Source organism: Staurois parvus, unplaced genomic scaffold, assembly GCF_062004578.1.
Source record: "Staurois parvus isolate SC_StPar_1 unplaced genomic scaffold, SC_StPar_1.0 ptg001930l, whole genome shotgun sequence".
Classification (NCBI taxonomy): Eukaryota; Metazoa; Chordata; class Amphibia; order Anura; family Ranidae; genus Staurois; species Staurois parvus.
The window spans coordinates 24,692-46,424 of record NW_028319726.1 but is presented as its reverse complement, the minus strand read 5'-3'; the positions used below and the strand labels follow the sequence as shown (position 1 = coordinate 46,424).

General features: G+C 39.3%; 5 non-coding genes across 5 annotated transcripts; 1 reads left to right on the top strand and 4 right to left on the bottom strand.

Annotated features, from left to right (window-relative positions):
- Positions 1–2,551: 2,551 nt before the first annotated feature.
- TRNAR-UCG (transfer RNA arginine (anticodon UCG)) lies at positions 2,552–2,624 on the bottom strand. The gene has a single exon. It is a non-coding gene; the product is annotated as a tRNA-Arg (tRNA).
- A 5,632-nt stretch (positions 2,625–8,256) lies between these two features.
- Positions 8,257–8,367, top strand: TRNAL-CAA (transfer RNA leucine (anticodon CAA)). The gene is made up of 2 exons: positions 8,257–8,294; positions 8,322–8,367. It is a non-coding gene; the product is annotated as a tRNA-Leu (tRNA).
- Positions 8,368–13,924: 5,557 nt separating this feature from the next.
- TRNAR-UCG (transfer RNA arginine (anticodon UCG)) lies at positions 13,925–13,997 on the bottom strand. Its single transcript has one exon. It is a non-coding gene; the product is annotated as a tRNA-Arg (tRNA).
- Positions 13,998–16,996: 2,999 nt separating this feature from the next.
- TRNAR-UCG (transfer RNA arginine (anticodon UCG)) lies at positions 16,997–17,069 on the bottom strand. Its single transcript has one exon. It is a non-coding gene; the product is annotated as a tRNA-Arg (tRNA).
- A 3,122-nt stretch (positions 17,070–20,191) lies between these two features.
- Positions 20,192–20,264, bottom strand: TRNAR-UCG (transfer RNA arginine (anticodon UCG)). The gene has a single exon. It is a non-coding gene; the product is annotated as a tRNA-Arg (tRNA).
- Between the last annotated feature and the right edge of the window lie 1,469 nt (positions 20,265–21,733).

Sequence of the window (21,733 nt, the reverse complement as noted above, 5' to 3'; positions counted from 1 at the left end):
ACACTTTCACCCCCTTCCAGTCCGGACACTTTCACCCCCTTCCTGTCCGGACACTTTTACCCCCTTCCAGTCCAGACACTTTCACCCCCTTCCAGTCCGGACACTTTCCCCCCTTCCAGTCCGGACACTTTCACCCCCTTCCTGTCCGGACACTTTCACCCCCTTCCAGTCCGGACACTTTCACCCCCTTCCAGTCCGGACACTTTCACCCCCTTCCAGTCCGGACACTTTCCCCCCCTTCCAGTCCGGACACTTTCCCCCCCTTCCAGTCCGGACACTTTCACCCCCTTCCAGTCCGGACACTTTCCCCCCCTTCCAGTCCGGACACTTTCCCCCCCTTCCAGTCCGGACACTTTCCCCCCCTTCCAGTCCGGACACTTTCCCCCCCTTCCTGTCCAGGCCAATTTTCAGCTTTCAGCAATGTCACACTTTGAATGTCAATTGCGCAGTCATGCAACACTGTACCCATATGAATTTTTTAGAATTTTTTTTGAGACAGACAAAACTTTATTTTGGTGGTATTTATTCACCACTGGGATTTTTATTTTTTTTTGCTATATAAATGAAAAAGTCCAACAATTTTGAAAAAAAGTGTTTTTCTTATACAATTTTGAAAATAAATAATATTTCTTCATAAATCTTGGCCAAAATTTGTTCAGTTATCTTTTTAATAAAAAAAAAATAACCCAAATTAGTTTATAACCAAAAATTATAATTTCAAAAAATGTTTTTTACATTTTTATTTTTTCTTTATATTATTATTTATGGTTTTTTTTTAACATACTGTCACCCTAGCAGTACAGTGACACTGTACTATTTGTGAGGGGTGATGAAGATTTTTTTTTTTTACACTGATTGCTTTTGCACCCATAAAGGCTGTAAAAGCAATAATTTCTCCTTCTCTCTGGCTGCATTCTTGCAACCATTGAGAAATGCTGTGTGAGATGTGATTGGTCACAGCTTGTCACATGGTACATGTTGTGAATAGCCCTGTACCATGTGATTTCTGTGATCATTCACAGATTTCACACGTAGTAAGCAATGATGTCAGAAGTGACATCTTGCTTACTACTATTCATGTGATCGCGGTGCCGCACACTCCAAGGGAGCGCGCACAGTACAAAATGGCAGGCGCCGTTTATGAATGGCAACCCGCCCCTGTACTGCTCCCTTCCGGTCGTTTATATACATGGGCCGGACGGGAAGTGGTTAAAAACAAAAAACAAAACTATAATTAAAAGCTAACTCTGTAATTAAGGTGTAACATGTTTCTAAGTAAACCCCTCCCAAACCTAGAGCAAGTCTCCGCCCACACTGCCGCATCATCCATTTACAGAGATCTGACACCGCGGTACATGGACTTGTAGTCCATTGAGACTTCCTCCAGCTTTGCAACTGAAAGCCCATACCTTTCGATTAGATGTGCGATTCGTTTCATTACAAATTTGGATGAAATAATTTTATTTGAAATTAAAAATTAAAAAATATGACATTTTGTTATTTGGAAATTCCATGTATTCGAATTTCTAAATCATAATAGTAACGAATTTTAACAAATCCAAAATTAATTATAACAAAATGAAATAACGAATGATAAAAATTTAGAATTTAATTTGAATTTGAAAATTTATTTGAATTAAAAATGTGCAATAAACACAGTAAGGTATACAAGTGAAATCATTTCTACTACCTACAGCTCTGTTGCAAAAACGTCTATTAGAAGAGAATAGAATATAGCAGAATAGAAAAAAATTTATTTATTTATTACAGGTACTTATATAGCATATAATAGAATTGAAAGAAATAGAATTTAATCAAATGGAATAGACTAGAGGATAATAGAATAGAACAGAATAGAAAATAAAAGAATAAAATAGAATAGGATGAAAATAATCTTCTTTTCTGAAATTTGATTAGTTTTCAAATCAATTGAAAAATAATTACCGAATCTGAATATACGAAACTGATCCGAATATATGAAACTGATCCGAATATATGAAACTGATCCGAATATATGAAACTAACTTAGAAACCATTCATTATAACATAACGAATACAAGGAAAAATGTCAAAATTATCAACTTAACGAACAAATCCGAAACTAAACTCATTTTTCCGTCGCTCACATCTCTAATTTATATGGCCAGAGAGCTGGAGGAAGAGTCTGCAGGAGTCTGGAATTGCCCCTGTGATTCCCCGATCACGGGTGCAATACTTTGCAGGCCCCTGTGGGAAAAAATAAATGCACATTTCTTTTCCTGCAAAAATATGTGCATTTAATATTTTTAATTTTCCAATAATTGTATTATAAAAACATGAAATACAAATGAAAAACCATCAGGCACACATTATAGATCCAACATTTCACAAAGATACAAATGTGCGGTAGGTTCCCATTCTAGGGATTCGCTACCATAGTATCAACTGAAGAAAGATGCCGTTCACAAGGAGGTCTGGTGGTAACATTTCCCATTTATACTGATAAGTATTTATTATTTTTTAAGGTGAAGCTAGCTTTTAAAGAGAAAATGCTCCAGCGGATGTATAAAAACGACCATGAAGGGACTCGAACCCTCAATCTTCTGATCCGAAGTCAGACGCCTTATCCATTAGGCCACACGGCCAACCTCTGTAACTCCTGAGCCACATTGACACAACTATATGTACTATAGTTAATGAATCAGAACTTTAATGTTTTACTCGGATTTTCAAATATAACATTTTGAACATGATATATTAAGGAATTTGGTCTGTGGGGAGGTACTTACAAATAAAAACTACATATTACATGAGACCAACCTGTAAATACAAAGTTGAAACTGCATCTTCTGTCAAATTATTATTTTTATCATTGTACAGGATTTATACAATACCAACAGTCTGGCTCTATATAATGTAAATACACGGCTCAAAAAAATGAGAGGAAGACTTTGAAAACACATCAGATCTCAATGGGGAAAATCTCCTGCTGGATCTCTATACTGACATGGATGGGTAATGTGTGAGGAATGTAAGGACGCCCCATTGTTTGATGTAAATGACAATGATCGACCTACAGAGGACTGAATTCAAAGACACCCCGAAAATCAAAGTGAAAAAATGATGCAGCAGGCAAGTCCATTTTGCTGAAATGTCATTGCAGCAACTTAGAATGGGCCTCAGTAGATTGTATGGCCCCCACGTGCTTGTATGCATGCCTGACAATGCCGGGGGAGGCTCCTGGTGACACGACGGATGGTGTCCTGGGGTGTTTCCTCCCAGATCTGGACCAGGGCATCACTGAGCTCCTGGACAGTCTGAGGTGCAACCTGGCGGTGGCGGATGGACCGAAACATGACATCCCAGAGGTGTTCTATTGGATTTAGGTCAGGTGAGTGTGGGGGCCATTCAGTGGTATCAATTCCTTCATCCTCCAGGAACTGCTTGCATACTCTCCCCACATGAGGCCGGGCATTGTCGTGCACCAGGAGGAACCAAGGACCCACTGCACCAGGAGGAACCCAGGACCCTCTGCACCAGGAGGAACCCAGGACCCACTGCACCAGGAGGAACCCAGGACCCACTGCACCAGCGTAGGGTCTGACAATAGGTCCAAGGATTTCATCCCGATACCTAATGGCAGTCAGGGTGCCATTGTCTAGCCTGTAGAGGTCTGTGCGTCCCTCCATGGATATGCCTCCCCAGACCATCACTTACCCGCCACCAAAACGGTCATCCTGAAGGATGTTACAGGCAGCAGAACGTTCTCCACGGCTTCTCCAGACCCTTTCACGTCTGTCACATGTGCTCAGGGTGAACCTGCTCTCATTTGTGAAAAGCACAGGGTGCCAGTTATGGACCTGCCAATTCTGGTGTTCAATGGAAAATACCAATTGAGCTCTATGGTGCAGTGAGCACAGGGCCCACTAGAGTACATTGGGCCCTCAAGCCACCCTCAAGAAGTCTGTTTCTGATTGTTTGGTCAGAGACATTCACACCAGTGGTCTGCTGGAGGTCATTTTGTAGGGCTTTGGCAGTGCTCATCCTGTTCCTCCTTGCACAAAGGAGAAGATACCGGTCCTGCTGATGGGTTAAGGACCTTCTACGGCCCTGTCCAGCTCTCCTGGAGTAACTGCTTGTCTCCTGGAATCTCCTCCATGCTCTTGAGACTGTGCTGGGAGACACAGCAAACCTGGCAATGGCATGTATTGATGTGCCATCCTGGAGGAGTTGGACTGCCTGTGCAACCTCTGTAGGGTCCAGGGATCGCCTCATGCTACCAGTAGTGACACGGACCCTAGCCAAATGCAAAACTAGTGAAAAGCAGTCAGAAATGATGAGTAGGGAATAAAATGTCAGTGGCCTCCACCTATAAAACCATTCCTGTTTTGGGGGTCATCTCATTGTTGCCCATCTAGTGTACCTTTTGTTAATTTCACTAACACCAAAGCAGCTGAAAATGATTAACAAACCCCTCTGCTACGTAACTGTCCAGATCAATATCCGAGGAGTTTCATTGCTATACTCTGATTAAAAAGTGTTTCTTTAGTTTTTCTGAGCAGTGTATATAAAACAGGGGTGGACTGGGCAAGGGAGCAACTGCCTCCCCCCCCCCCAAGGCCACTTTGATGTCCCTTAAAAAGGCCGTATAACTTTGTCACAGACATGCCTAAAGGCTTCCTGGTGAAGAGGAGCAAAAAGTCCCTGCCAGTATACAGATGAGGATGAGGACAGAGCGCAGGCAGCCCACCCCCCAGCATGAATGGTGTACGATGTGTCCAAGCAAAGGCCGACTCCATGCCCCATCGAAGGCTCTCCTCCCCTGGGCCAGCACCAACTGAGCCGCCCCAGCTTCTCCCTGCAGCCCCCTGGCCACCCCCTACCAGCCAGTTCAGTAAGCCAGAGTCATTGCAACAGATGCTGTCCAGTCAGAGTGTACCTGGTTTGGAGGTTCAGCCTCGGATTTAGGTCGAGAGGAGGCTGGGAATAGGGAGAGCAGGAGGGAGCCGAGTTGCTGCACCATGGGCTTCTGGGTTGTACTTGCCCCCTGGGCCAAAGGTTGCTAGTCATCCCCCAATATGATCTAAAGCAGTGGTTCTCAACCTTCCTAATGCCGTGACCCTTTGATACAGTTCCTCATGTTGTGGTGACCCCCAACCATAAAATTATTTACTCAGTAATTATAATTCATGAAGTGTCGTTTTACCTCCAATACTGCTGCTTTCAACACAGTAGCTGCTTTTAACAGAGTAGCTGCTTTCTACACAGTAGCTGCTCTTTACACATCGGAAATATGTGTTTTCCAATGGTCTCAGGTGACCCCTATGAAAGGGTTGTTCGACCCCCAAAGGGGTCACGACCCACAGGTTGAGAACCACTGATCTAAAGGAAGACAGTACAGTTACAATACAATTCAAGACAAGAGGGTTAGGAGGCCCTGCTTGTGAGAACTTACAATCTAATAGGGAGGGGCAAGTGGTACAAAAGTTAATACCTGTGTTAGCCAGGTCAGAGGCAGAGGTGAGATAAGCTTCCCTGAAAACATGAATTTTCAGCGATCACGGCGGACAGAGTAGGAGACAGCTGGGCAGATTGGGGTAGGGAGTTTCAGAAAATAGGAGAGGCTCTAGGAAAGTCCTGGATGTGAACATGAGAGAAGGAGACAAGGAAGCTAAAGAGCAGGAGGTCTTGGGAGGAGGGGGAGAAGATGTTTTAGATGATATTTGGATACAAGATTGGTGATGTTGCTTGGCGCACAGTTGTGAATAGATTTGTATTATCTCATTATTATTTTGAATGTTATTCGTTGGGCCACCAGAAGCCAGTGGAGGGATTGGCAGAGTGGTGGGGCCAACTCTGAGCAAATGATAAGGTGGATGAGTCTGGCAGCAGCATTCATGATAGACTGAAGGGGAGATAGCCTGAGTAGAGGAAGGCCAATGAGAAGGGAGTTGCCATAGTCGTAGTTAGTGATAACAAGGGATTGAATGAGTAGCTTGGTGGTATCTTTGGTTCTGAAGGAGTATATTTTGGAACTTTTACGGAGGCAAAGCCTGCAAGATTGTGATTGTCTGTGGAACTCTGACACTCAAATTTAGGGTGCAACATGAAACAGATTCTCATTACTCAACACCCCACCCCCCCTCCTTACCTGAATTGTTTGGTGCTTCCCCCTGTTATGTATTTAGACTTAAGGCCCCACTCACACCCATAATGGGAAAAATATTTCAAGTGATAAAAGCATTAAATCCCATGAACTATAAATTCACAGTTTCTAGAATGTTCTCTAACCAATTATTCTTTAATCCAATATCATTAAACATAGGGTATATATATATATAATAGAAAAATACGTAACTTGGTATATTTTATTAGTAGTGCATGGAACATAAGAGGTACAAAGTGCAATATTTTTCAAGTAATATCAAATAACTCAATTTCTTGTATTCTCCAAAAAAACTTCAAGAAAAAAAATTAAAAGATATAAATAACTTAAATACAAAAAACTACAAATTCCTGTTCAGAATTGCCAGACAGGCATCTGTTTAGAGCTGCCTTGCATCTGTTCTCTTTAAAACATGCTTTAAAAGAGACATCCCCTATATATCCAACAAACAGATATGCCCCATATATCCAACAAAGAGATATCCCCTATATATCCAACAAAGAGATATCCCCTATATATCCAGCAAACAGATATGCCCCATATATCCAACAAAGAGATATCCCCTATATATCCAGCAAAGAGACATGCCCCATATATCCAACAAAGAGACATCCCCTATATATCCAGCAAAGAGACATCCCCTATATATCCAGCAAAGAGACAGGCCCCATATATCCAACAAAGAGACATCCCCTATATATCCAGCAAACAGATATGCCCCATATATCCAACAAAGAGATATCCCCTATATATCCAGCAAAGAGACATGCCCCATATATCCAACAAAGAGACATCCCCTATATATCCAGCAAAGAGACATGCCCCATATATCCAACAAAGAGACATCCCCTATATATCCAGCAAAGAGACATCTCCTATATATCCAGCAAAGAGACAAGCCCCATATATCCAACAAAGAGACATCCCCTATATATCCAGCAAAGAGATGTCCCATATATCCAACAAAGAGACATCCCCTATATATTCAACAAAGAGACATGCCCCATATATCCAACAAAGAGACATCCCCTATATATCCAGCAAAGAGACATGTCCCATATATCCTGCAAAGAGACATTCCCCATATATTTAGCAAAGGCAGGTGGATGCAGGTGCTGTTCGGTCAACAATTTTCTGCCTGGCTCCTTTGATTTTTCAATCGAAGGATGTCAGGTATGAGGGTACTGACAAGAGGCCTCCCACGGAGTTCATTTTGGCTGGATCATCATGATTCCATCATCTAGAAATTATTACACAATTTGTGTTCTCTTCGAAAAATCTGACATGACATAAAAATTCTTTATTAGAAGTACAAAACAGATCATGAAGAAATCCTCAATCTTCTGATTTTTTCTTAGATTTCCAAAAACACAATTCTTAACATGCAACATTCAGGATTTTGGTCTAAGAGTATTTATAAATGATTACATTATAGATTACTCCAACACCGAAACAAAGAAAAGAAAACTCCATCGTCTACCAAAAGACTTACACAAGAATTCACATTCTCTCAGGATTCACAAATGGTGACGGCACAGCACTTGTAGTCCATAGTCCGAGTCCTCTAGCCCGGTCATTTGGTGACCCATCAAAGCTCATGGGGTAACCCATCAAAAAAGCTTCAGAAGCTCTGTACGGGTCATGTGATGACCCATGAAAAACAGGTCCATGGCCCAATTGGGGTCCCGATTCATACAAGAAACAAAGGCAAGCGATTAGATTACACTTCCTACTCAATGACTTAAGCAGCCCATCCATGATTCAGTTTTTTTTTTTTTCATTCAACCAGATGGATGAATGAAAAAAAAATGAGCTCATTCCCCCATCCATACATTTGAGATGGATGGGGGAATCCTCCAACTGAACTATGGTATGCTGAGACTTCCCCGCCATCACAATACACTGATCAGCATTGCTGGCTAGAGCCTACAGACCTGATGGAGGGGGGAAAATCTGACATGGTAGTTGTACAGTAGTCAGTAGATCCACTTCTGTACAACTACAGTGCCCATTCATGGATCAAAATCTGGCCAGTGCCTCAACTGGTCAAATGTCAATCCATCATTGGAGAGATGTGGAAGAAAGACAAAACATTCCCATGGAGATGAGTTGTCAGGATGGCCGAGCGGTCTAAGGCGCCAGACTCAAGAGTTGCTCTCTTCCCAACAGTTGGGTGTTCTGGTCTCCAAATGGAGGCGTGGGTTCAAATCCCACTTCTGACAATCATTTTATTTGCATTATATTTTATTTATTTATTTCAGGTACTTATATAGCGCCATCAATTTTACGCAGCACTTTACATATATATTGTACATTCACATCAGTCCCTGCCCCCAAGGGGCGTACAATCTAAGGTCCCTAACTCACATTCATACATACACATACTAGGGACAATTTAGACAGGAGCCAATTCACCTACCAGCATGTCTTTGGAACATGGGAGGAAACCGGAGTACCCAGAGCAAACCCACGCAGGCACAGGGAGAACATGCAAACTCCAGGCAGGTGGTGCCGTGGCTGGGATTCGCCAGGCGGACATTAGAAACATTCAATACTAATCACAACAATTCATCAGATAATTCATCTGGGGGACTGTTTATAAAAAGAAATGTACATAGCCATTCGTCCAGCATATCTGCATGTACATTTATTCTGGGCAAGTTAGTTCACACTATCTTTGTTAGCAGGCGTTAGGCATTTGGGAAGCGTTTTTACCACTCCACAAATGCCTGTGAAAATTCAACACATGGCAGCACACAGTGCTGTTCACACTGTAGCGTTAGCGTCTTGTCGCGGCAAAATTGAAGCCTCCCATTCAAGTCTATAGTGGCGCTCCTCATACACCTGGCAGGCATTTGCGAGGCGTTTGCGGAGCGTTAATACCATTAAGCTTCATTATAGGCGTTTGTGGTGCGGTATTAACGCTTGAAAAACGCCTATCAAATGCCTAAAAAACACACACAGGGCATTTGGGGAGCATTTGTTAACCACCTCTCGTCCGGCCCATGTATATAAACGGCCGGACGGTGGCAGTGCAGGGTCAGGTGGACGTTTATAAACGGCTTTCCCGGCCCCCTGCTTGTGCGCGCTCCCTGGGAGCACGCAGCACCGCGATCCGGTGCCCGATGTGTCCTCCGGAACACCGATCGTTGGACGGGACCTCTGTGTGAGGTCCCGATCATGTGATCACTGACTGGCCAATCAGTGATCACATGCAGAGTAGTAAGCAAGATATCACTTGTGACATCATTGCTTACTACGTGTGAAATCTGTGAACGATCACAGAGATCACATGGTACAGGGCTATTCACAACAGCCTTGTACCATGTGACAAGCCGTGACCAATCACAGCTCACTCAGTATTTCTCAATGGCTGCAAGAATGCAGCCAGAGAGAAGGAGAAATGATTGCTTTTACAGCCTTTATGGGTGTAAAAGCAATCAGTGAAAAAAAAAATCTTCATCACCCCCCACAAGTAGTACAGTGTCATTGTACGGCTAGGGTGACAGTATGTAAAAAAAATAATAAAAAATAATATTAAAAAATAAAAAAAAGTTTAAAAAAGTTTAAAAATTATAATTTTTGGTTATAAATTAATTTGGGTTTTTTTTTTTTACTAAATATATAACGAAATAAATTTTGGCCAAGATTTATGATGAAATATTATCTATTTGCAAAATTTTATAAGAAAAACACTTTTTTAAAAAAATTTTGGGACTTTTTAATTTGAATAGCAAAAAAAATAAAAATTCCAGTGGTGAATAAATACTACCAAAATAAAGCTTTATCTGTCTCAAAAAATACTAAAAAATTCATATGGCTACAGTGTTGCATGACCGCGCAATTGTCATTCAAAGTGTGACAGAGCTGAAAGCTGAAAATTGACCTGGGCAGGAAGGGGGTAAAAGTGTCCGGACTGGAAGGGGGGGAAAGTGTCCGGACTGGAAGGGGGGGAAAGTGTCCGGACTGGAAGGGGGGGAAAGTGTCCGGACTGGAAGGTGGTGAAAGTGTCCGGACTGAAAGGGGGTGAAAGTGTCCGGACTGGAAGGGGGGGAAAGTGTCCGGACTGGAAGGGGGGGAAAGTGTCCGGACTGGAAGGGGGGAAAGTGTCCGGACTGGAAGGGGGGGAAAGTGTCCGGACAGGAAGGGGGTGAAAGTGTTCGGACTGGAAGGGGGTGAAAGTGTTCGGACTGGAAGGGGGGAAAGTGTCCGGACTGGAAGGGGGTGAAAGTGTTCGGACTGGAAGGGGGTGAAAGTGTTCGGACTGGAAGGGGGTGAAAGTGTTCGGACTGGAAGGGGGTGAAAGTGTTCGGACTGGAAGGGGGTGAAAGTGTCCGGACTGGAAGGGGGTGAAAGTGTCCGGACTGGAAGGGGGGGAAAGTGTCCGGACTGGAAGGGGGGGAAAGTGTCCGGACTGGAAGGGGGGGAAAGTGTCCGGAATGGAAGGGGGGGAAAGTGTCCGGACTGGAAGGGGGGAAAGTGTCCGGACTGGAAGGGGGGGAAAGTGTCCGGACAGGAAGGGGGTGAAAGTGTCCGGACTGGAAGGGAGTGAATGTGTCCGGACTGGAAGGGAGTGAATGTGTCCGGACTGGAAGGGAGTGAAAGTGTCCGGACTGGAAGGGAGTGAATGTGTCCGGACTGGAAGGGAGTGAATGTGTCCGGACTGGAAGGGAGTGAAAGTGTCCGGACTGGAAGGGGGTGAAAGTGTTCGGACTGGAAGGGGGGGAAAGTGTCCGGACTGGAAGGGGGTGAAAGTGTCCGGAATGGAAGGGGGGGAAAGTGTCCGGACTGGAAGGGGGGAAAGTGTCCGGACTGGAAGGGGGGGAAAGTGTCCGGACAGGAAGTGGTTAAAAACGCTTCCCAAATGCCCGTCTAACGCCTGTCATATGCTATAGGGGCGATTGGCGAGAGTTAGAAATGAGTCAAGTGTGAACGAGCCTTTAGGCAACAAATGAAAGTTGCTCGGCTATATACTCTTCTGAAAGAATGTTGTTTTTTTATGGGCAGTAACAAAATCGCACATTATAGCCACTAGATGGAGCCGAAAAGCATAGGAAATATAAGTCTTTGTAACAAGAGATACAATGTAACAATTCTAGAGAACACTAGAGGGAATTAATAACCATTGGTTACATTTATCTGCTCTTTCCCTCTACCATTCGCTACAATTGTTACATTGCATTTCTTGTTACAAAAACCTATTCATTTGCTCCTCTGTCTGGTGACCGTAGTGGAGCATTTTACTACTGACCATAATAAAGGAACAGAGGAAATATCCGTAACAACATCTGTTTTTTCCCAATTTCCACACAATGAATGTACATGCAGATTATTTGGACGAATGGTGACTCCAGCCCTGCAATGTTTTGTTACGAAACAAAATTTGTACAAAATTTTCGTTATTCAGAAATTCGGATGTATCTAAACTTCTGAATCGCAATAGTAACATATTTCACTGAATCCAAAATAAATGATAACAAAATGAAATAACAAATTCTTCGAATTTTAAAATGAATTAGAATTTAAACTGAAAAAATGAATTTATTTCAGGTACTTATATAGCGCCGTCAATGTACGCCGCGCTTTACATATATATTGTTCATTCACATCAGTCCCTAACCCTCAAGGGGCGTACAATCTAAGGTCCCTAACCCTCAAGGGGCGTACAATCTAAGGTCCCTAACCCTCAAGGGGTGTACAATCTAAGGTCCCTAACCCTCAAGGGGCGTACAATCTAAGGTCCCTAACCCTCAAGGGGCGTACAATCTAAGGTCCCTAACCCTCAAGGGGTGTACAATCTAAGGTCCCTAACCCTCAAGGGGCGTACAATCTAAGGTCCCTAACCCTCAAGGGGTGTACAATCTAAGGTCCCTCACCCTCAAGGGGCGTACAATCTAAGGTCCCTAACCCTCAAGGGGTGTACAATCTAAGGTCCCTCACCCTCAAGGGGTGTACAATCTAAGGTCCCTAACCCTCAAGGGGCGTACAATCTAAGGTCCCTAACCCTCAAGGGGCGTACAATCTAAGGTCCCTAACCCTCAAGGGGTGTACAATCTAAGGTCCCTAACCCTCAAGGGGTGTACAATCTAAGGTCCCTAACTCACATTCATACATACACATACTAGGGACAATTTAGACAGGAGCCAATTCACCTACCAGCATGTCTTTGGAGTGTGGGAGGAAACCAGAGTACCCGAAGGAAACCCACACAGGCAGAACATGCAAACTCCAGGAAGGTGGTGCCGTGGTTGGGATTTGAACCAATGACCCAAATACTGTCAGGCGGAAGAGCTAACCACTTAGCAACTGTGCTGCCCAAATTCAAAATGAATTTGAATTTGAAAAGGAAACATATTGCAATAAATACAGTAAGGTATAAAAGGGAAATGAGATTTTATTTCTACATAAGCTGCTTTCACACTGCTCTGCTGCGAGCAGGGGCGGACCGACCATTTGGAAATTTGGGCACTGCCCGAGGGCCCGGGGTCAGTAGGGGGCCCCATGAGATGCCCCTGGTACCTTTTTCATAGGCTTTTTTGAGTTTGGGCAAGGACACAGGGGCCCCATGATCCCCTATTGCCCGGGGGCCCCATGAGTTGTCAGTCCGCTCCTGGTTGCGAGAACACATAGTAACATAGAATAGAATAAAACAGAACAGATTACAACAGAATAGAATTGAAAGAAATAGAATAGAGGAGAATAAAGTAGAATAAAATAGAAAAGAATAGAAAAGAAATTGATAGAATGGAACAGAATAGAAAATAAAAGAATAGAATAAAACAGAATAGAATAAAACAGAATAGAATAAAAGAAAAAAGAAAAGAATAAAAAATAACAGAATAGAATAGAATGAATATAGACATCTTAAAATCAATTAAAAAATAACCGCCAAATCCAAATATACAAAACTAATCCGAATATGCGAAACTAATTCTGAAACAAATCATTATAACATAACAAATATGACAACAAAATTATTAACTTAGTAAACGTAACCCCTTGGTGCCGGCGCCTCCCGGCCCTTTAAGGGTTTCAGAAGCCGGGAGGCGGGGTGGGGTTTAGGGTCATGTGACTGCTGTGACACGCCGTCACATGATCGGGAAAGGTCCCGATCGAAAGAGGAGATCAGGACCTTTCCGTGAGTACCGGACAGAAGCCCTGCGCGCTCCCAGCACATTTTTTTTTAATAGAACGCAAATGTGCAGCTAAGCCCAGACGCCGGGAGACCGCACATTTGCGTTCGGCCGGCGCCAAGAGGTTAATAGACTTTTGTCTTTTTTCAGCCAGACTAACTATGTAACAAATCCGAAACAAAACAAAATTCTCCATTGCGCACGTCTCTACTTTCTATGGCCTGACAGCTGGAGGGAGTGTCTAGAGGAGCCTGGAATTGCCCCTGCGATTCGCTGATCATGGGTGCAACGCATTGCAGGTCCCCGTGTGAAAGAATAAAGGCATAAATATGTATATTCATTATTTTTTATTTTCCAACAAATTTTATTAGAAAAACATACAATTTTACAAATGAAAAACCATCAGATACGCCTTACAGATCCAGTGTTTCACAAAGATACAAAGGTGCGATCACATGGAAACGTATGGAAGCGACAAGCGGTAGGTTCCCATTCTAGGGATTCGCTACCATAGTATCAACTGAAGGAAGATGCCGTTCAAATGAAGGTCTGGTGGTAACATTTCCCATTTCTACTGATAAGCATTTATTATTTTTAAGGTGAAGCTAGCTTTTAAAAAGAAAATCCTCCAGCGGATGTATAAAAACGACCATGAAGGGACTCGAACCCTCAATCTTCTGATCCGAAGTCAGACGCCTTATCCATTAGGCCACACGGCCAACCATATGATGCTACCACCCACTGAAAGCCCTGAATCACAGGAAGCCCCGAACCACAGGAAACCCTGAACCTCAGGAAGCCCTGAACCACTGAAAGCCCTGAACCACAGGAAGCCCCGAACCTCAGGAAGCCCCGAACCTCAGGAAGCCCCGAACCGCAGGAAGCCCCGAACCGCAGGAAGCCCCGAACCGCAGGAAGCCCCGAACCACAGGAAACCCTGAACCTCATTGACACAACTATTGGTGCTCTTGTGTGAGACAATCAAAACTTTAATGTTTGACTTTACTTGATGTTGTGGGGTTTTGGTCACAAATTTTAGAACGCAAGTTTAATTTATTCCCCAAATAAGCTGCACTTTAATTTCAAGCCAAATACTTTTATATAGACTGCATTTCAAACTTCCCAGAGTGACAAAATAATTTTCAATTTGCAAATCTAAGCCACATTAATAGTTTTTTTTAATTTTTCCAAAAATTTCCATTTTTTTCTTATGGCTTCAAAATTGAATGATTTTCAATTTGCAAATCTATGCCACACTGATATTTTTTTTTAATTTTTCCAAAAATTTCCATTTTTTTCTTATGGCTTTAAAATTTTATGATTTTCAATTTGCAAATCTACACCACACTGATTTTTTTTTTCGATTTTTCCAACAATTTCCATTTTTTTCTTATAGCTTCAAACTTTAATGATTTTTAATTTGCAAATCTATGCCACACTATTTTTTTTATTTTTCCAAAAATTTCCATTTTTTTCTTATGGCTTCAATATTGAATGATTTTCAATTTGCAAATTAAGCCACACTGATTTTTTTTTTAAATTTTTCCAAACATTTCCATTTTTTCGCATGGCTTGAAAATTGAATGATTTTCAATTTGCAAATCTACGCCACACTGTATTTTTTTTTCAATTTTTCCAACAATTTCCATTTTTTTTCTCATGGCTTCAAAATTGAATGATTTTCAATTTGCAAATCTACGCCACATAATTTTTTTTTATTTTTCCAAAAATTTACATTTTTTCTCATGGCTTTAAAATTTTATGATTTTCAATTTGCAAATCTAAGCCGCACTGATTTTTTTTCAATTTTTCCAAAAATTCCCATTTTTTTCTTATGACTTCAAAATTGAATTATTTTCAATTTGCAAATCTACGCCACACTGATTTTTTTTTTAATTTTTCCAACAATTTCCATTTTTTTCTTATGGCTTCAAAATTGAATGATTTTCAATTTGCAAATCTACACCACACTGAATTTTTTTTTTCGATTTTTTCCAAAAACTTCAATTTTTTTTCTCATGGCTTCAAAATTGAATGATTTCCAATTTGCAAATCTACGCCACACTGAATTTTTTTTCGATTTTTCCAACAATTTCCATTTTTTTCTTATGGCTTCAAAATTGAATAATTTTCAATTTGCAAATCTACGCCACACTGATTTTTTTTTTTTTCCAAACATTTCCATTTTTTTGCATGGCTTCAAAATTTAATGATTTTCAATTTGCAAATCTACGCCACTCTGAATTTTTTTTTTAAATTTTCCAAAAATTTCCATTTTTTTTCTTATGGCTTCAAAATTGAATGATTTTCAATTTGCAAATCTACGCCACACTGAATTTTATTTTCGATTTTTCCAACAATTTCCATTTTTTTCTTATGGCTTCAAAATTGAATGATTTTCAATTTGCAAATGTACGCGACACTGATTTTTTTTTTTTAATTTTTCCAAACATTTCCATTTTTTCTTATGGCTTCAAAATTGAATGATTTTCAATTTGCAAATCTACGCCACTCTGAATTTTTTTTTTAAATTTTACAAAAATTTCCATTTTTTTTCTTATGGCTTCAAAATTGAATGATTTTCAATTTGCAAATCTACGCCACACTGAATTTTTTTTTCGATTTTTCCAACAATTTCCATTTTTTTCTTATGGCTTCAAAATTGAATGATTTTCAATTTGCAAATGTACGCCACACTGATTTTTTTTTTTTTTAATTTTTCCAAACATTTCCATTTTTTCTTATGGCTTCAGAATTGAATGATTTTCAATTTGCAAATCTATGCCACACTGAATTTTTTTTTTGATTTTTCCAAAAATTTCTATTTATTTCTCATGGCTTCAAAATTGAATGATTTTCAATTTGCAAATCTACGCCACACTGAATTTTTTTTTTTCCAAAAATTTCAATTTTTTTTCTCATCGCTTTAAAATGTAATGATTTTCAATTTGCAAATCTACCCCACTCTGAATTTTTTTTTAATTTTCCAAAAAATTCAATTTTTTTTCTTATGGCTTCAAAATTGAATGATTTTCAATTTGCAAATCTACGCCACTCTGAATTTTTTTTTTCGAAAAATTTCCATTTTTTTCTCATGGCTTTAAAATTTCTGAAAATTTTACATCTCTAGTTCTGACCCATTACCCAGGAAACACCAGCACAAGAGATTAGATCACTGATCAGTGACTTAAGTAGCATGTATTAATCTTTTTTTTTTCCTTCAACCATTGGGTTGAAGGAAAGAAGAAAAAATGTCCCAATCTCCATTGTGCACGTCTCTACTTTCTATGGCCTGACAGCTGGAGGGAGAGTCTAGAGGAGCCTGGAATTGCCCCTGCGATTCGCTGATCATGGGTGCAACGCATTGCAGGTCCCCGTGTGAAAGAATAAATGCAAAAATATGTATATTCAATATTTTTTATTTTCCAATAAATTTTATTAGATAAACATACAACTTTACAAATGAAAAACCATCAGGCACGCCTTACAGATCCAGAGTTTCACAAAGATACAAAGGTGCGATCACATGGAAACGTATGGAAGCGACATGCGGTAGGTTCCCATTCTAGGGATTCGCTACCATAGTATCAACTGAAGGAAGATGCCGTTCAAATGAAGGTCTGGTGGTAACATTTCCCATTTCTACTGATAAATATTTATTATTTTTTAAGGTGAAGCTAGCTTTTAAAGAGAAAATGCTCCAGCAGATGTATAAAAACGACCATGAAGGGACTCGAACCCTCAATCTTCTGATCCGAAGTCAGACGCCTTATCCATTAGGCCACACGGCCAACCATAGAATGCACTGAGCCACAGGAAGCCCTGAGCCATAGGAAGCCCCGAACCACAGGAAGCCCTGAACCACAGGAAGCCCCGAACCACAGGAAGCCCCGAACCTCAGGAAGCCCCGAGCCATAGGAAGCCCCGAACCACAGGAAGCCCCGAACCACAGGAAGCCCCGAACCACAGGAAGCCCTGAACCACATGGACACAACTATTGGTGCTCTTGTGTGAGACAATCAAAACTTTAATGTTTGACTTTACTTGATGTTGTGGGGTTTTGGTCACAAATTTTAGAACGCAAGTTTAATTTATTCCCCAAATAAGCTGCACTTTAATTTCAAGCCAAATACTTTTATATAGACTGCATATCAAACTTCCCAGAGTGACAAAATAATTTTAAATTTGCAAATCTACGCCACATTAATAGTTTTTTTTTATTTTTCCAAAAATTTCCATTTTTTTCTTATGGCTTAAAAATTTAATGATTTTCAATTTGCAAATCTACACCACTCTGAATTTTTTTTTTTTTTCCAAAAATTTCCATTTTTTTCTTATGGCTTCAAAATTTAATGATTTTCAATTTGCAAATCTACGAAACACTGATTTTTTTTTTTTTTCAAAAATTTCCATTTTTTTCTCATAGCTTCAAAATTTAATGATTTTCAATTTGCTAATCTACACCACACTGATTTTTTTTTTTTGATTTTTCCAACAATTTCCATTTTTTTCTTATAGCTTCAAAATTTAATGATTTTTAATTTGCAAATCTACGCCACACTGACTATTTTTTTGTATTTTTCCAAAAATTTCCATTTTTTTCTTATGGCTTCAATATTGAATGATTTTCAATTTGCAAATTAAGCCACACTGATTTTTTTTTTAATTTTTCCAAACATTTCCATTTTTTCGCATGGCTTGAAAATTGAATGATATTCAATTTGCAAATCTACGCCACACTGAATTTTTTTTTCGATTTTTCCAACAATTTCAATTTTTTTTCTCATGGCTTCAAAATTGAATGATTTTCAATTTGCAAATCTACGCCACATAATTTTTTTTTATTTTTCCAAAAATTTCCATTTCTTTCTCATGGCTTTAAAATTTTATGATTTTCAATTTGCAAATCTACGCCGCACTGATTTTTTTTCAATTTTTCCAAAAATTCCCATTTTTTTCTTATGACTTCAAAATTGAATTATTTTCAATTTGCAAATCTACGCCGCACTGATTTTTTTTTTAATTTTTCTAAACATTTCCATTTTTTCGCATGGCTTCAAAATTGCATGATTTTCAATTTGCAAATCTACGCCACACTGAATTTATTTTTCGATTTTTCCAACAATTTCCATTTTTTTCTCATGGCTTCAAAATTGAATGATTTTCAATTTGCAAATCTACGCCACACTGAATTTATTTTTTGATTTTTTCCAAAAACTTCAATTTTTTTTCTCATGGCTTCAAAATTGAATGATTTTCAATTTGCAAATCTACGCCACACTGATTTTTTTTTTCAAACATTTCCATTTTTTCACATGGCTTCAAAATTTAATGATTTTCAATTTGCAAATCTACGCCACTCTGAATTTTTTTTTTAAATTTTCCAAAAATTTCCATTTGTTTTCTTATGGCTTCAAAATTGAATGATTTTCAATTTGCAAATCTACGCCACACTGAATTTTTTTTTTGATTTTTCCAACAATTTCCATTTTTTTCTTATGGCTTCAAAATTGAATGATTTTCAGTTTGCAAATCTACGCCACACTGATTTTTTTTATTTTTCCAAACATTTCCATTTTTTCGCATGGCTTCAAAATTTAATGATTTTCAATTTGCAAATCTACGCCACTCTGAATTTTTTTTTAAAATTTTCCAAAAATTTCCATTTTTTTTCTTATGGCTTCAAAATTGAATGATTTTCAATTTGCAAATCTACGCCACACTGATTTTTTTTTTCCAAACATTTCCATTTTTTCGCATGGCTTCAAAATTTAATGATTTTCAATTTGCAAATCTACGCCACACTGAATTTTTTTTTCGATTTTTCCAACAATTTCCATTTTTTTCTTATGGCTTCAAAATTGAATGATTTTCAATTTGCAAATGTACGCCACACTGATTTTTTTTTTAAATTTTTCCAAACATTTCCATTTTTTCTTATGGCTTCAAAATTGAATGATTTTCAATTTGCAAATCTATGCCACACTGAATTTTTTTTTTGATTTTTCCAAAAATTTCTATTTCTTTCTCATTCAAAATTGAATGATTTTCAATTTGCAAATCTACGCCACACTGAATTTTTTTTTTTCCAAAAATTTCCATTTTTTTTTCTCATCGCTTTAAAATGTAATGATTTTCAATTTGCAAATCTACCCCACTCTGAATTTTTTTTTTTAATTTTCCAAAAAATTCAATTTTTTTTCTTATGGCTTCAAAATTGAATGATTTTCAATTTGCAATTCTACGCCACTCTGAATTTTTTTTTTCGAAAAATTTCCATTTTTTTCTCATGGCTTTAAAATTTCTGAAAATTTTACATCTCTAGTTCTGACCCATTACCCAGGAAACACCAGCACAAGAGATTAGATCACTGATCAGTGACTTAAGTAGCATGTATTAATCTTTTTTTTTTCCTTCAACCATTGGGTTGAAGGAAAGAAGAAAAAATGTCCCAATCTCCATTGTGCACGTCTCTACTTTCTATGGCCTGACAGCTGGAGGGAGAGTCTAGAGGAGCCTGGAATTGCCCCTGCGATTCGCTGATCATGGGTGCAACGCATTGCAGGTCCCCGTGTGAAAGAATAAATGCAAAAATATGTATATTCAATATTTTTTATTTTCCAATAAATTTTATTAGAAAAACATACAACTTTACAAATGAAAAACCATCAGGCACGCCTTACAGATCCAGAGATTCACAAAGATACAAAGGTGCGATCACATGGAAACGTATGGAAGCGACATGCGGTAGGTTCCCATTCTAGGGATTCGCTACCATAGTATCAACTGAAGGAAGATGCCGTTCAAATGAAGGTCTGGTGGTAACATTTCCCATTTCTACTGATAAATATTTATTATTTTTTAAGGTGAAGCTAGCTTTTAAAGAGAAAATGCTCCAGCAGATGTATAAAAACGACCATGAAGGGACTCGAACCCTCAATCTTCTGATCCGAAGTCAGACGCCTTATCCATTAGGCCACACGGCCAACCATAGAATGCACTGAGCCATAGGAAGCCCTGAACCATAGGAAGCCCTGAGCCATAGGAAGCCCTGAACCATAGGAAGCCCTGAACCACAGGAAGCCCCGAACCACAGGAAGCCCCGAACCTCAGGAAGCCCCGAACCACAGGAAGCCCCGAACCACAGGAAGCCCCTAACCACAGGAAGCCCCGAACCACAGGAAGCCCCGAGCCACAGGAAGCCCTGAGCCACAGGAAGCCCTGAACCATAGGAAGCCCCGAACCTCAGGAAGCCCCGAGCCATAGGAAGCCCCGAACCATAGGAAGCCCCGAACCACAGGAAGCCCCGAGCCATAGGAAGCCCCGAACCATAGGAAGCCCCGAACCTCAGGAAGCCCCGAGCCATAGGAAGCCCTGAGCCATAGGAAGCCCTGAACCACATGGACACAACTATTGGTGCTCTTGTGTGAGACAATCAAAACTTTAATGTTTGACTTTACTTGATGTTGTGGGGTTTTGGTCACAAATTTTAGAACGCAAGTTTAATTTATTCCCCAAATAAGCTGCACTTTAATTTCAAGCCAAATACTTTTATATAGACTGCATTTCAAACTTCCCAGAGTGACAAAATGATTTTCAATTTGTAAATCTACGCCAAACTGAATTTTTTTTTTTATTTTTCCAAAAATTTCCATTTTTTTCTTATGGCTTCAAAATTGAATGATTTTTAATTTGCAAATCTACGCCACACTGAATTTTTTTTTTCGATTTTTCCAACAATTTCCATTTTTTTCTTATAGCTTCAAAATGTAAAGATTTTCAATTTGCAAATCTACGCCGCACTGTTTTTTTTTTAATTTTTCCAACAATTTCCATTTTTTTCTTATGGCTTCAAAATTGAATGATTTTCAATTTGCAAATCTACGCCACACTGAATTTTTTTTTTCGATTTTTCCAACAATTTCCATTTTTTTTCTTATGGCTTCAAAATTTAATGATTTTCAATTTGCAAATCTACGAAACACTGATTTTTTTTTTTTTCAAAAATTTCCATTTTTTTCTCATAGCTTCAAAATTTAATGATTTTTAATTTGCAAATCTACGCCACACTGACTATTTTTTTTTATTTTTCCAAAAATGTCCATTTTTTTCTTATGACTTCAAAATTGAATTATTTTCAATTTGCAAATCTACGCCGCACTGATTTTTTTTTTAATTTTTCTAAACATTTCCATTTTTTCGCATGGCTTCAAAATTGCATGATTTTCAATTTGCAAATCTACGCCACACTGAATTTTTTTTTCGATTTTTCCAACAATTTCCATTTTTTTCTTATGGCTTCAAAATTGAATGATTTTCAATTTGCAAATCTACGCCACACTGAATTTTTTTTTTGATTTTTTCCAAAAACTTCAATTTTTTTTCTCATGGCTTCAAAATTGAATGATTTTCAATTTGCAAATCTACGCCACACTGATTTTTTTTTTTTCAAACA